This window comes from Erythrolamprus reginae, chromosome 7 (assembly GCF_031021105.1).
Source record: "Erythrolamprus reginae isolate rEryReg1 chromosome 7, rEryReg1.hap1, whole genome shotgun sequence".
NCBI classification, from domain to species: Eukaryota; Metazoa; Chordata; class Lepidosauria; order Squamata; family Dipsadidae; genus Erythrolamprus; species Erythrolamprus reginae.
Window position 1 is genome coordinate 67,138,640 of NC_091956.1, and position 12,307 is coordinate 67,150,946.

Sequence of the window (12,307 nt, forward strand, 5' to 3'; positions counted from 1 at the left end):
AGTCAAATTTCCGCAAAGTAGAGATGCGGAAGTAAATACACTATTTTTGGCTATGAACAGTATCACAAGCCTTCCCTTAACACTTTAAACCCCTAAACTGCAATTTCTCATTCCCTTAGCAACCATTTAGATTATTACTCACCATGTTTATTTATTAAAGTTTATTTAAAAAAAATATTTATTAAAGGTGGATGAAAGTTTGGCAATGACGTATGACGTCATCGGGGGCGAAAAACCGTGGTATAGGGAAAAAACCCGCAAAGTATTTTTTAATTAATATTTTTGAAAAACTGTGGTATAGCCGTTTCGCGAAGTTCGAACCCGCGAAAACCGAGGGACCACTGTATATCACAATAAATTTTAAACTGAGGTACCTAAAATCCACTTTAAAAATGCGTAAAAATCCAAAAGACTTTACTCCTCTAGAATTGAAATTTCTGTGATGTTCAAATGAGTTTTATTTGCACATTTCTGTCCATTGCCGTAAGCATGGTCATATGGTCATGATTTTCAGCATTTTTCCCCAGCTTTCCACAAGTCAGGTCTTGAGGAATCCAGTTAGAAGTTCCTCTGCTTTATTACCTAGCCAGGGTTTTTCTCTTTATCTATTTAAATAAATATTGACTTTATTATCAAAATTTGTCATTACTATTATTTTTCTATTTATGCTATATACTCTTCTTAGATGGTTGCTGGATCACACAGCATTAGGGTAAAATAAATGTGGGCAACCTAAAATTTATGTTCATCAAATCAGACCTTTCTCTCTCAAAGAATAATCCAACATGTCATTGTCTATCTAAAAAATTATTAATTTATTTTATACCTAGAGAAAGCTAATGGGGAGGTGACTTTAGAAAAGTATTTTGAAAGAGTTATAACAAATTTGAGAAGCAGAGAATTAATGGCAACTTAATGAAATTCAGGCGCAGCAAGAAGAGGCATGTTCTAGTCCAGAGTGGAAAATAATAATAATAATAATAATAATAATAATAATAATAATAATAATAGTAATAATAGTAATAATAGTAATAATTGTAATAATTGTAATAATAGCAATAATAGCAATAATAGCAATAATAGCAATAATAGTAATAATAGTAATAATAGTAATAATAATAGTAATATAACAACAACAACAACAACAACAGAGTTGGAAGGGACCTTGGTGGTCTTCTAGTCCAGCCCCCTGCTTAGGCAGGAAACCCTACACTACTTCAGAAGATGTTATCCAATATCTTCTTTAAAACTTCTAGTGTTGGAATGTGTCGCCACACTGAGTCGGTTAAGAAGGGCAGCATAGAAGTCAAATAAATAAATTCATTTTACCAGGGAGAAATACAAAGCCCTAATGATGAATAGAAAAAACTCAAATGCACGCATTTAGAATTAAGGGGATTTAAATATTTAACTAAACCAACCCTAATCAATTTTTTGCACTGTCCTATATGATTGTATCATATGCAAATAAGTTTGTTTAACTTGTTATATCATTAACTCTCAAAATTTTAACTTGTTTAACTTGTTATATCATTAACTCTCAAAATATTTTGGTATATGAGATGGTGAATTGTGGCTATTTACGTATGTCATCTATGCCAGTTTCTTTTTGTATTAGAATTCAGAAGTCCTCTAAGAGAATGTCCACTCCATATAAAGAGTTGTCGGAGAAGGGCAGCATATAAATCCTTATTTATTTATTTATTTATTTATTATTTAGATTTGTATGCCGCCCCTCTCCGAAGACTCGGGGCGGCTCACTACAAGATAGAACAAATCATAAATAATCCAAATAACTTTAAAAATTTTAAAAGATTTTAAAAACCCCATATACTAACAGACACACACACAAACATACCATGTATAAATTGAACATGCCCGGGGGAGGTGTTTCAATTCCCCCATGCCTGACGGCAGAGGTGGGTTTTAAGGAGTTTACGGAAGGCAGGGAGAGTAGGGGCAGTTCTAGTCTCTGGGGGGTGTTGGTTCCAGAGAGTCAGTGCCGCCACAGAGAAGGCTCTTCCCCTGGGGCCCGCCAACCGACATTGTTTAGTTGACGGGACCCGGAGAAGGCCCACTCTGTGGGACCTAATCGGTCGCTGGGATTCGTGCGGCAGAAGGCGGTCTCAGAGATATTCTGGTCCAGTGCCATGAAGGGCTTTAAAGGTCATAACCAACACTTTGAATTGTGACCGGAAATTGATCGGCAGCCAATGCAGACTGCGGAGTGATGGTGAAACATGGGCATACCTAGGTAAGCCCGTGACTGCTCTCGCAGCTGCATTCTGCACGATCTGAAGTTTCTAATATTAATATTAATATTATTAATCTAATATTAATAATAATTGAATAATAATAATAATAATTTAATAATGATGATGATAATAATAATAATAATAATAATAATAAAACAATTAGAACCAAAAACAATTATTGGTTGGTTTACAGCATTATGCTTTATTTTTTGATCACAAAGACTGTTTCTGCCAGTTGACAGCAGTATAGTATATATTTTATTTCAAATTTGATCTCTTTTCAGTGTGTGTATCTGTCTGTATGTGTGTGTGTGCGTGCGTGTGTGTGTGTGTGTTGTATCTCAGTTAATACATCACGAGCAATGATGGGCTACCAAAATTTTTACTACCACACTGTGGGCGTGGCTTATGCATTTTGTTTCAAAATCTTTCAGTGCAAATTGGTTGCTCTGGGGTGGAGCTCCAAATTTTACAACCAGAACTGCGTTCCTGACCATTCCCATAGGAGCCCATCACTGATCATGAGTGAACAATGAATGTACAGGTATCACAATAAAATTTGTAGGAAATTAAGTTCATAAAACTGGATCTGTGTTCCAACTGTAAAAAAAAAAATAGAGAAAAACTTGTGAACCTACCACATATCAAAGGAAGCAATATGCCTTATCTAAATGTATTTCACGAATTATGACTGGATTATTATCTTAGAATGTCATTCTATTTACATCATAGAATTCAAGTTTACAGTCACTTGACAAGATGTAAGATATTCTTTCACATTTATAGATCCCAATAATGCAACAAAATTCTTCTAGTGCATTGCCACACAAATCAGAACCAGAATAGGAAGTTATCAGAAAATCATTAAACAGTTAAATCATGATCACTGTTGAGCTAATTTTTCACCAAAAACATTGAAATATCACCAAACTTTATTCTTCACAGCTTGGCTATTTTGTGAAGGGTATTCACCATTGCTAGGCAGTTTGATGAATATTTTAAAATGCTGCAAATCAAATATTTATGCCAACTTCAACTGCAAACATTCATCTAAGTAGGAAAGTGCTAATAAATGCCCTATGTCCCTGCTGCCTTCCGCCTTGCCTTTCATTCTAGTAGATGCCCCTCTCTCCACCAGAAACACTGTTTTGTGAAGCTGGAGTCTTTAAAGTACACAAAGCAAACGTGACAGGACACAAAGGAGCCACCTCCTGTTTGCTTTGCAAACAGACATCTGTGTAAACTAATTTGACTCATTGTTCCAGGGAAGCAAATGCTAGGAGTAGGAAGGAGGGAAAATAATAGGAGACAAGACTGGCAAGATTTCATACAGTGCCATAGGAAGAGGAAGGCCAGGTCATAAATAGCTTTGGTTTTCATTCAAATGCTGCTGAGTATTAGCATCAGACTTCCATCTGGACTACACTAAAACGAAATCTGCACCAGCCTTTCTTTCTTTCTTTCTTTCTTTCTTTCTTTCTTTCTTTCTTTCTTTCTATCTTTATTTATTTATATTTATATTTATATTTATATTTATATTTATATTTATATTTATATTTATATTTATATTTATATTTATATTTATATTTATATTTATATTTATATTTATATTTATATTTATATTTATATTTATATTTATATTTATATTTATATTTATATTTATATTTATATTTATATTTATATTTATATTTATATTTATATTTATATTTATATTTATATTTATATTTATATTTATATTTATATTTATATTTATTTATTCATTCATTCATTTATTTATTTATTGGATTTGTATGCCGCCCCTCTCCGTGGACTCAGGGCGGCTAACAGCAGTGATAAAAACGGCAGAGGTAGGGTTTAAGGAGCTTACGAAAAGTGAGGAGGGTGGGGGCAATTCTAATCTCCGGGGGGAGTTGGTTCCAGAGGGCCGGGGCCGCCACAGAGAAGGCTCTTCCCCTGGGTCCCACCAAACGACATTGTTTAGTCGACAGGACCCGGAGAAGGCCAACTTTGTGGGACCTAACTGGTCGCTGGGATTCGTGCGGCAGAAGGCGGTCCCGGAGATAATCTGGTCCAGTGCCATGAAAGGCTTTATAGGTCATAACCAACACTTTTTTGCTAAATTCGTAACAGTGTGCAGGAGTAACTGAAGGCAATCTGACAAAGATAAGTGATAGCTTTGGAGTTAGGGAACACTTCTACATGCTCCATCAGTCGGAAACTGGAATCATTCAAGTGAAAACTAACTTCCCCTCATCGGGCCTGTAGGAAAAAGAAAAGGCTGGCTAAGAAATGATTGTGCTATTAATCAAATCATCTTCAAATGGGATAGAACTTGTGGGGATAGTTCAATCGAACTGTTTATTAGAAGAAGGGGCGATTCGCTCTTTGTTGCATTAGTTAAATCTGTTAAGACAGAAAAGTGCCAGACAAGAAGGATGCAAAAGAGGACAGAGTTTGCTGATGCTTTTCTCAGCCCTGGGAGCATCAAAAGATTGCTTAGCATTTACCTAGTAATTGTGTGTATTCTCCATTGGTGGCAAGAAACAGGCCTCGAGCAAGTTTTGTATCAAGCAACTGACAGGTTGTTTCTGCAAGAGAAACAAATAATGGCCTTACCAGGCATTGCAACAGATTCAATCTGTCCTGTACTTCTTTACAAACATTACTTCCGTCTACGTCCCTGTTCCTTGACTGTACGAAGAAGGGAATAAAAACAAAAAGAAAAGAAAGCCGATGGGGACTTTCCTCCCAAGAATCAGATTTTCCAAACTGATTGGATGTGGCAAAAAACAAATATATAATAAAGCAATACATGCTACAGGAAGACAAGAGGTTGTATCATTTTAAAGATTAAAGTTACTGTGATTCAAGTTTCTGTAGAGAAAAATCCAGTAAGTCAGAATAAGAATTCTTGAAGTGTTATCCCTCTCACATAACCATGATTGACATGTACACAAAAAACATGAACTAGGACTGGATCCAGTAAAAAGATAACCTCCTCTGATGGTTCAAATGTCAGGCATTACAGTGTGCCCTTAGATGCACTTCCAAACTCAGCTGGGAAAACATCTAAGCATATTTCTGATAATTAAAAACAACACAGTGTTTTTGATAAGGTTCAACATCTTCCTTGATGCTATTAAAGAGCTCACCCTTCACATTTTTCTTTATCTTTAATAATCACCAAAAGCAGGGATCTGCAACCTTGCAAACTTTAAGACTTTGTTTTGCTGGCTGAAGAATGAAAGTCCACAAGTCTTAAAGTTGCCAAGGTTGGAGATCCCTGACTTAAAGCAAGAAGATACGGCTATGCATAAACACAGAGTAGTAGCATCCACTGCTAGTCAGTTAAGTCAGGGGTCTCCAACCGCCGGTCCGCGGACCGGGACCGGGCCGTTGGGGGTTTTCAGCCGGTCCGCGGCGCCAGGGCCCCCTCAGCCTTTCCGCGCTGCCCACCGCCCGCCCGATTTGCCCCCTCTGCTCCTCTGCCACCTCCTGCCTTTCACCGCAGCTCCTCCCGCACCCGGAACGCACGCCCTGCCCGCCTCACATTTGCCGAGAGGACTTTCGCCCCGGGCTCTCAGCAAGGGGGCTGCATGAGAGGCGGGGCCGGCGGAAGGTGATATTCAATGTCGGGGGCGCACGGGCGGTTTTGCGCGCGCTCCCTATCTCCCTGCTAGCCCACTCGGAATACTGTATTCAAAATAAGAAAAGCCTTCGCCGGCAAAGGCTTTTCTTATTTTGAATACAGTATTCCGAGTGGGCTAGCAGGGAGATAGGGAGCGCGCGCAAAACCGCCCGTGCGCCCCCGACATTGAATATCACCTTCCGCCGGCCCCGCCTCTCATGCAAACCCCCTTGCTGAGAGCCCGGGGCGAAAGTCCTCTCGGCAAATGTGAGGCGGGCAGGGCGTGCGTGCGTCACCGCTGAGAAGAACGGAGAGAGAACGAGAGTGAGTGAAAGCAACAGACAGCAAGATAGAGAGAAAGTGAGAAAGAGAGTGAGAGAAAGGGGGGAGAGAAAGAGATAGCAAGAGAGAGAAAACAAGAGAGAGAAAGAGCGTGAGAAACAAAACAAGAGAGAAAGAGTGAGAGAGAGAGAAAGCAAAAGAGACAGAAAGAAAACAAGAGAGAGAAAGTGAGAAGAAGAGAGAGAAAGAGAGGGAGAAAGAGAGGGAAAGGGGGGAGAGATAGCAAGAGAGGGAGAGAGAAAGAGAGAGGGAAAGGGGGAGAGAGGGGGGAGAGAAAGAGGAGATAAAGGAAGAGGAGAGAGAGAAAGGAAGAGAAAGAAAGAAAGAGGGATAGAAAGAGAGAGAGAGTGAGAGATGCTCAGTGAGCCTTTCTTTGAAGTTGCCTTTCTTTCTTTCTTTCTTTCTCTTTCTTTCTTTCTTTCTTGCTCTTTTTCTTTCTCTCTTTTACCTTTCCTTCCTCTATTTCTTTTCTTTCTCCTTCCTACCTTCTTCCCTCCCTCCCTCCAGTCCTTCCTCTCTTACTCTCCCCTTTCATAAGTTTCCTTGCTTCCTTCCTCTGTTCCTGTCCCTTCCCTCTTTCCTTCTTTCTTCCTTCCTTCCTTCCTTTCCTCCCTTCCTTTCCTCCCTCCATTTCTTGCTTTCCTTTTCCTTCCTCCCTTCTTTCCTCCCTCATTCCCTTCTTTCACTCCTTCCTCTCTTACTCTCCCCTTTCACACCTTTCTTTGCTTCTTTGCACCCTTCTTCTGTTCCTGTACCTTCCCTCTTTCCTTCCTTCCTTCCCACCCTCCGTCCATTCATTCACCCATTCCTCTCTTGATCGCCCCTTTTACGGCGCCGCTGACAGCTAGCTCCCCCCCCCACCGGGCCATGGAAAACTGGTCTAGCTGAAAGCCGGTCCCTGGTGCAAAAAAGGTTGGGGACCTCTGAGTTAAGTAATGAAGATGGTTGCAGCAGTTAAAATTAAATTCTTCCCTATTTTATACATGCTTTCCTTTTCTTTGCAATAATTTCATTGAAAATTATATGATACAGATAAAATATTAATAAAATATTAAATATTATTATTATTGTTCTGTCTGGGTCACTCCAGAAGCCAAGACCAACCCAAAAAGAGAAGCCAGACACACTGGTAAAAGGCAAAGGCAGTTTATATAATTGAAGGAAAACACAGGTAACAGAAAATGTCCTTACAAACAGGAAAAACGCTGGAACTTCAAATATATACATGAATAGTCCATGAAGCAATACCAGATTCTTGCTGCCAAGACGAAGCTGGAGATAGCAAACAGACGCCTCCCACGAGTCTTCCAGACTGCGAGGCCACAAGCCAAGATCAGAGACACTGAGAATCAAAACAGGTCACCGCAACTCCAATTGATAACACTCCACATGGCTTCAAGGCCTTGCCTGCCTTTTAAACCCTGCTGATGAGGACCACACCCAAACCCAGCTGTTTCTAATTCAATGGTGAAAATATTTCTTTAACTTCTCTTTTCGTTGCTCTGAATGTCTCTGTCTCATGTCAATGACAGCTTGTGCGTCATCACCTAATGACTCCAAGCTACTGGCGGGGGAGAGGGCCCCCCCCGGGGCTCTCCTGCTGTTCTCCTTCATCCCATTTCTGACTCTTCTCTCCCCCGTCCGACTGTTCAGCCCCCTCCTCTGCGCTGTCATCCTCCTCCGAACATGGAGCCAGCAGAGACACAGCTGGTCCCTGAGCAGCCTCAGGCTGAATCACAACAATTATTAAAATATTATTTTGTATTAAACTATTATAATTATTATTAAATTATTAACTGCTGTATTTATTTATTTATTTATTATTTATTAATTCGACTTCTATGCTGCCCACTCTCAATGGGACTCAATCCCCAATGCCGATACTATTTTTATCAACCTCCGAACAAAAAAAGTGTTGCTGAGCTTTGTCCAAAACAGTCCCTTAAGATTTTGAAGTCTTCTGCCTGGACTTCATTTGCCTTCAATCTTTCCTTGGAGGATTAAGTGAAGTATGTTGTATTTTTCTGGGTATCGTATCACATGTCCCAAATATTCTAACTTTTGCTTTTTAATGGTTTTAATACTACATATATACACAAAAAGCAGGCCTTTCATCACCGTGCTATGATTGCTTACATAAAGCAAGTATATATGTGTCGGTTGGCGGGCCCCAGGGGAAGAGCCTTCTCTGTGGCGGCCCCGACTCTCTGGAACCAGCTCCCCCCAGAGATTAGAACTGCCCCTACCCTCCTTGCCTTTTGTAAACTCCTCAAAACCCACCTTTGTCGTCAGGCATGGGGGAATTGAGATATCTCCCCGGGCCTATACAATTTATGTATGGTATGTTTGTATGTATGTCTGCTTAATAATGAGGTTTTTTAAATATTTTAAATTGTAAATTATTAGATTTGTTATGAACTGTTTTATTGTGTTGTGAGCCGCCCCGAGTCTACGGAGAGGGGCGGCATACAAATCTAAATAATAATAATAATAATAATAATAATAATAATAATAATAATAATAATAATAATATATGTAGGACTAGGCATATTCATGTCTTTTCCCATGTAAGGTTGATAGATTCCTGGCGACGTTTCGATGAGGTCCCACACTCATCATCCTTATGCTGTTGTCTTTGTCTTTTTGTCTGGATGGCCTCTGGAGTGGGGCTGAGAGTAGCAGTGAGTTCCCACCCATATTTGGATCTGCCAGAAAAACATATATATCCCTCCATCTCCCATTGAGTATTGCTAGCAAAGGCCAAGGTTTGCTACTGTATGTTCCATAGGTAGATATACTTTTCTGGAAATGTTCTGATTTTATTTGTTGATCAGTAATTCCACCAAATGCATGTAAATATATGATTAGATTAGATTAGATTTATTGGATGTATTAGATTTAGATTAGATTTATTGGATTTATATGCCGCCCCTCTCCGCAAACTCGGGGCGGCTCACAACAGAGTAAAAACAATACATAATAACAAATCCAATACCCACCAATCCAATTACAATGTTAAGCTAAAAAATTCATTAAAAAAAACAAAAAAACAACAACAACCCCAGAATATTAAAAAACAAGCACACAATCAATCTAACACCAAAACAACATGGGCAAGGGGGAGATGTATATGCTGCCGCTCTGCGCAGACTCGGGGCGGCTCACAACAATGGTAAAAAACAGTACATAGTAACAAATCTAATATTTAGCAATCTAAATTACAGTTTTAGGCTAAAAAGTCCACAAAAGAAACCCCAATATATAAAAAACAAGCACACAATCGAATCATACACAAAAACTACATGGGCAAGGGGGAGATGTTTCAAGTCCCCCATGCCTGACGGCAGAGGTGGGTTTTAAGGAGTTTATGAAAGGCAAGGAGGGTGGAGGCAATCCTAATCTCTGGGGGGAGCTGGTTCCAGAGGGTCGGAGCCACCACAAAGAAGCCTCTTCCTCTGGGTCCCGCCAGATGACATTGTTTAGTCGACTGGACCTGGAGAAGGCCAACTCTGTGGGACCGAACTGGTCGCTGGGATTCGTGCGGCAGAAGACGGTCCCAGAGATATCCTGGTCCAATGCCATGTAACTTAAGGTATTAAAATGCCATAAAACTTAAGGTATTAAAATGCATTTTATCAACACTACTTTGAAGAAAACCAATGTCATTATTAATGCTTCTTCAACAAAAAGCTATGAAATGTTTATCAATAGCTGTGGTCAGATTTATAGAAAGGTGCACACATATGATGCCAAATTGTTTCTACAAAGCTTCTTTATTGGTTTCAGGAAGAAGGATTCAATGTATATTTATTTTACTTCTTATGTAAGGTTAACATTACATCAGAGCTTCAGCAGGTACAACAAAGCTAGCACAAAAAAAGAGAGTCGTGTTAAAGTGATATCCCTCTCCTTGAGTTAGCAGAAAGAAGAGAAGTGTAAATTGCTTGCTCTAACAGCCAAAACTTTTTTTTCCTGACAGCAAAACAGTGATGTCCTTATGGGTTTACTGCAAGACCAGTTAAGAAAATAATTGATAGATTGTTTTGGCCTCCTTTGAGTGACATCTGCTGGCATAAAAAGCATGTACCAATCAGTCTCCTTAAGATATGGGGGCTGAGAGGCAGTGCTGGAATCCGCAAGTATAAGTAGGGGCCTAGGGCAGAGGATTTAGTTCCCTTTCAAGTTAGCCAAATGACAACTCAGTGGCACAAAAGGGTATTTTTGAATGCACGCTAATGCTGCCGTATTTTGAAAGAGCGTTAGACCCATGTTCAGAAACAGCCTAGCAGGTTCCAGACACACAAAACATAGTTATTCATTTGTTTAATAATAACCTGTATATATGATATCCTGCCTTTTATACAGCAGCTCAAGATAATTTAGGTACCTTCCCTGCTCCTAATGTTTTTCCACAAGAACAAAGTGTGTTTTGCTGAGGGATAGTAACTGACCTAAAGTGAATTTCTCTGATAGGTTAAAACAATCACCACTATAGCCATTACAGTGATACCTCATTCTATGAACTTAATTGGTTCCGGGACGAGGTTTGTAAGGTGAAAAGTTTGTAATACGAAACAATGTTTCCCATAGGAATCAATGGAAAAGCAATTAATGCATGCAAGCCCAAAACTCACCCCTTTTGCCAGCCGAAGCACCCCTTTGTGCACTGCTGGGATACCCCTGAGACTCCCCTCCATGGAAAACCCCACCTGTGGACTTCCATGTTTTTGTGATGCTGCAGGGGAATTCCAGCAGTGCAAAAACGGGTGCTTCGCTGGCAACAGAAGTCCGGAGGTGGGGCATCCCAGTGGCGGCAGCAGAGTTGGGATTTCCCAGCGAGGTGAGCCTCAACGAAATTGCAGCATCATAAAAACACGGAAGTCCTCGAAACTCCACCTCCAGACTTCCATGTTTTTGTGATGCTACGATTTCACTGAGGCTTCCCTCGCTGGGAAACCCCACCTCCGGACTTCCATTGCCAGTGAAGCACCCATTTTTGCACTGCTGGGATTCCCCTGCAGCATCGCAAAAACACAGAAGTCCAGAGGTGGGGTTTCCCATGGAAGGGAGCCTCAAGGGAATCCCAGCAAAGCAAAAATGGGCGCTTCGCTGGCAACAGAAGTCCAGACGCGGGGCATCCCACTGGCGGCAGCTTGGGTTTGTAAGGTGAAAATAGTTTGGAAGAAGAAGCAAAAAAATCTTAAACCCCGGTTTTGTATCTCAAAAAGTTTGTATGACGAGGGGTTTGTAAGATGAGGTATCACTGTATTTGTAAAACCAGATATCCATTCACTTGTCACAGTGCTAATAACACACATCTGGCTGAACAGATATATACTGCTCAAAAAAATAAAGGGAACACTCAAATAACACATCCTAGATGAATGAATGAAATATTCTCGTTGAATACTTTGTTCTGTCCAAAGTTGAATGTGCATAACAACTTGTGTAAATTGATTGTTAATCAGTGTTGCTTCCTAAGTGGACAGTTTGATTTAACAGAAGTTTGATTTACTTGCAGTTATGTTGTTTTGTTTAAGTATTCCATTTATTTTTTTGAGCAGCATATATATATATGGGAGTGAGATACTACTGGTTCAGTCCGATTCATCCGTACTGGTACTGGTGGCCGCTGGTGGTTCAGAAAACCAGTAGTGGCAGCAGCACAAGGTTCCGCCCATTTGCCCAGATGCCACTATTTTCCTTTTCAACTGTCTGAACATGCGCAAAGCCTTCTGTACATGCACAGAGGATGAAAAAGCTCGCACAAGAGCTGAGAGTGGGTAAAAAAGTATGCAGTTTAACCTATCTGAAAGTCACTTGGTTAGATAAACTGGCCATACTATACATTCATTTCAATAGAATAATGATAATATAATATTATTAAACTACGCCTTAACCAAGTTCTGCCTTTCCAAAATATCTATTCCATTAATAAGGGATAACATTAGAAATAGCAGCAACACCTATATATCATTTCATAATGGTTTACAGCACTCTCTAACTGGTTTACAGAGTCAACATATCACACCCAAAATCTGGGTCCACATTTTATAGATTTCAGAAAGATGAAAGATAAATC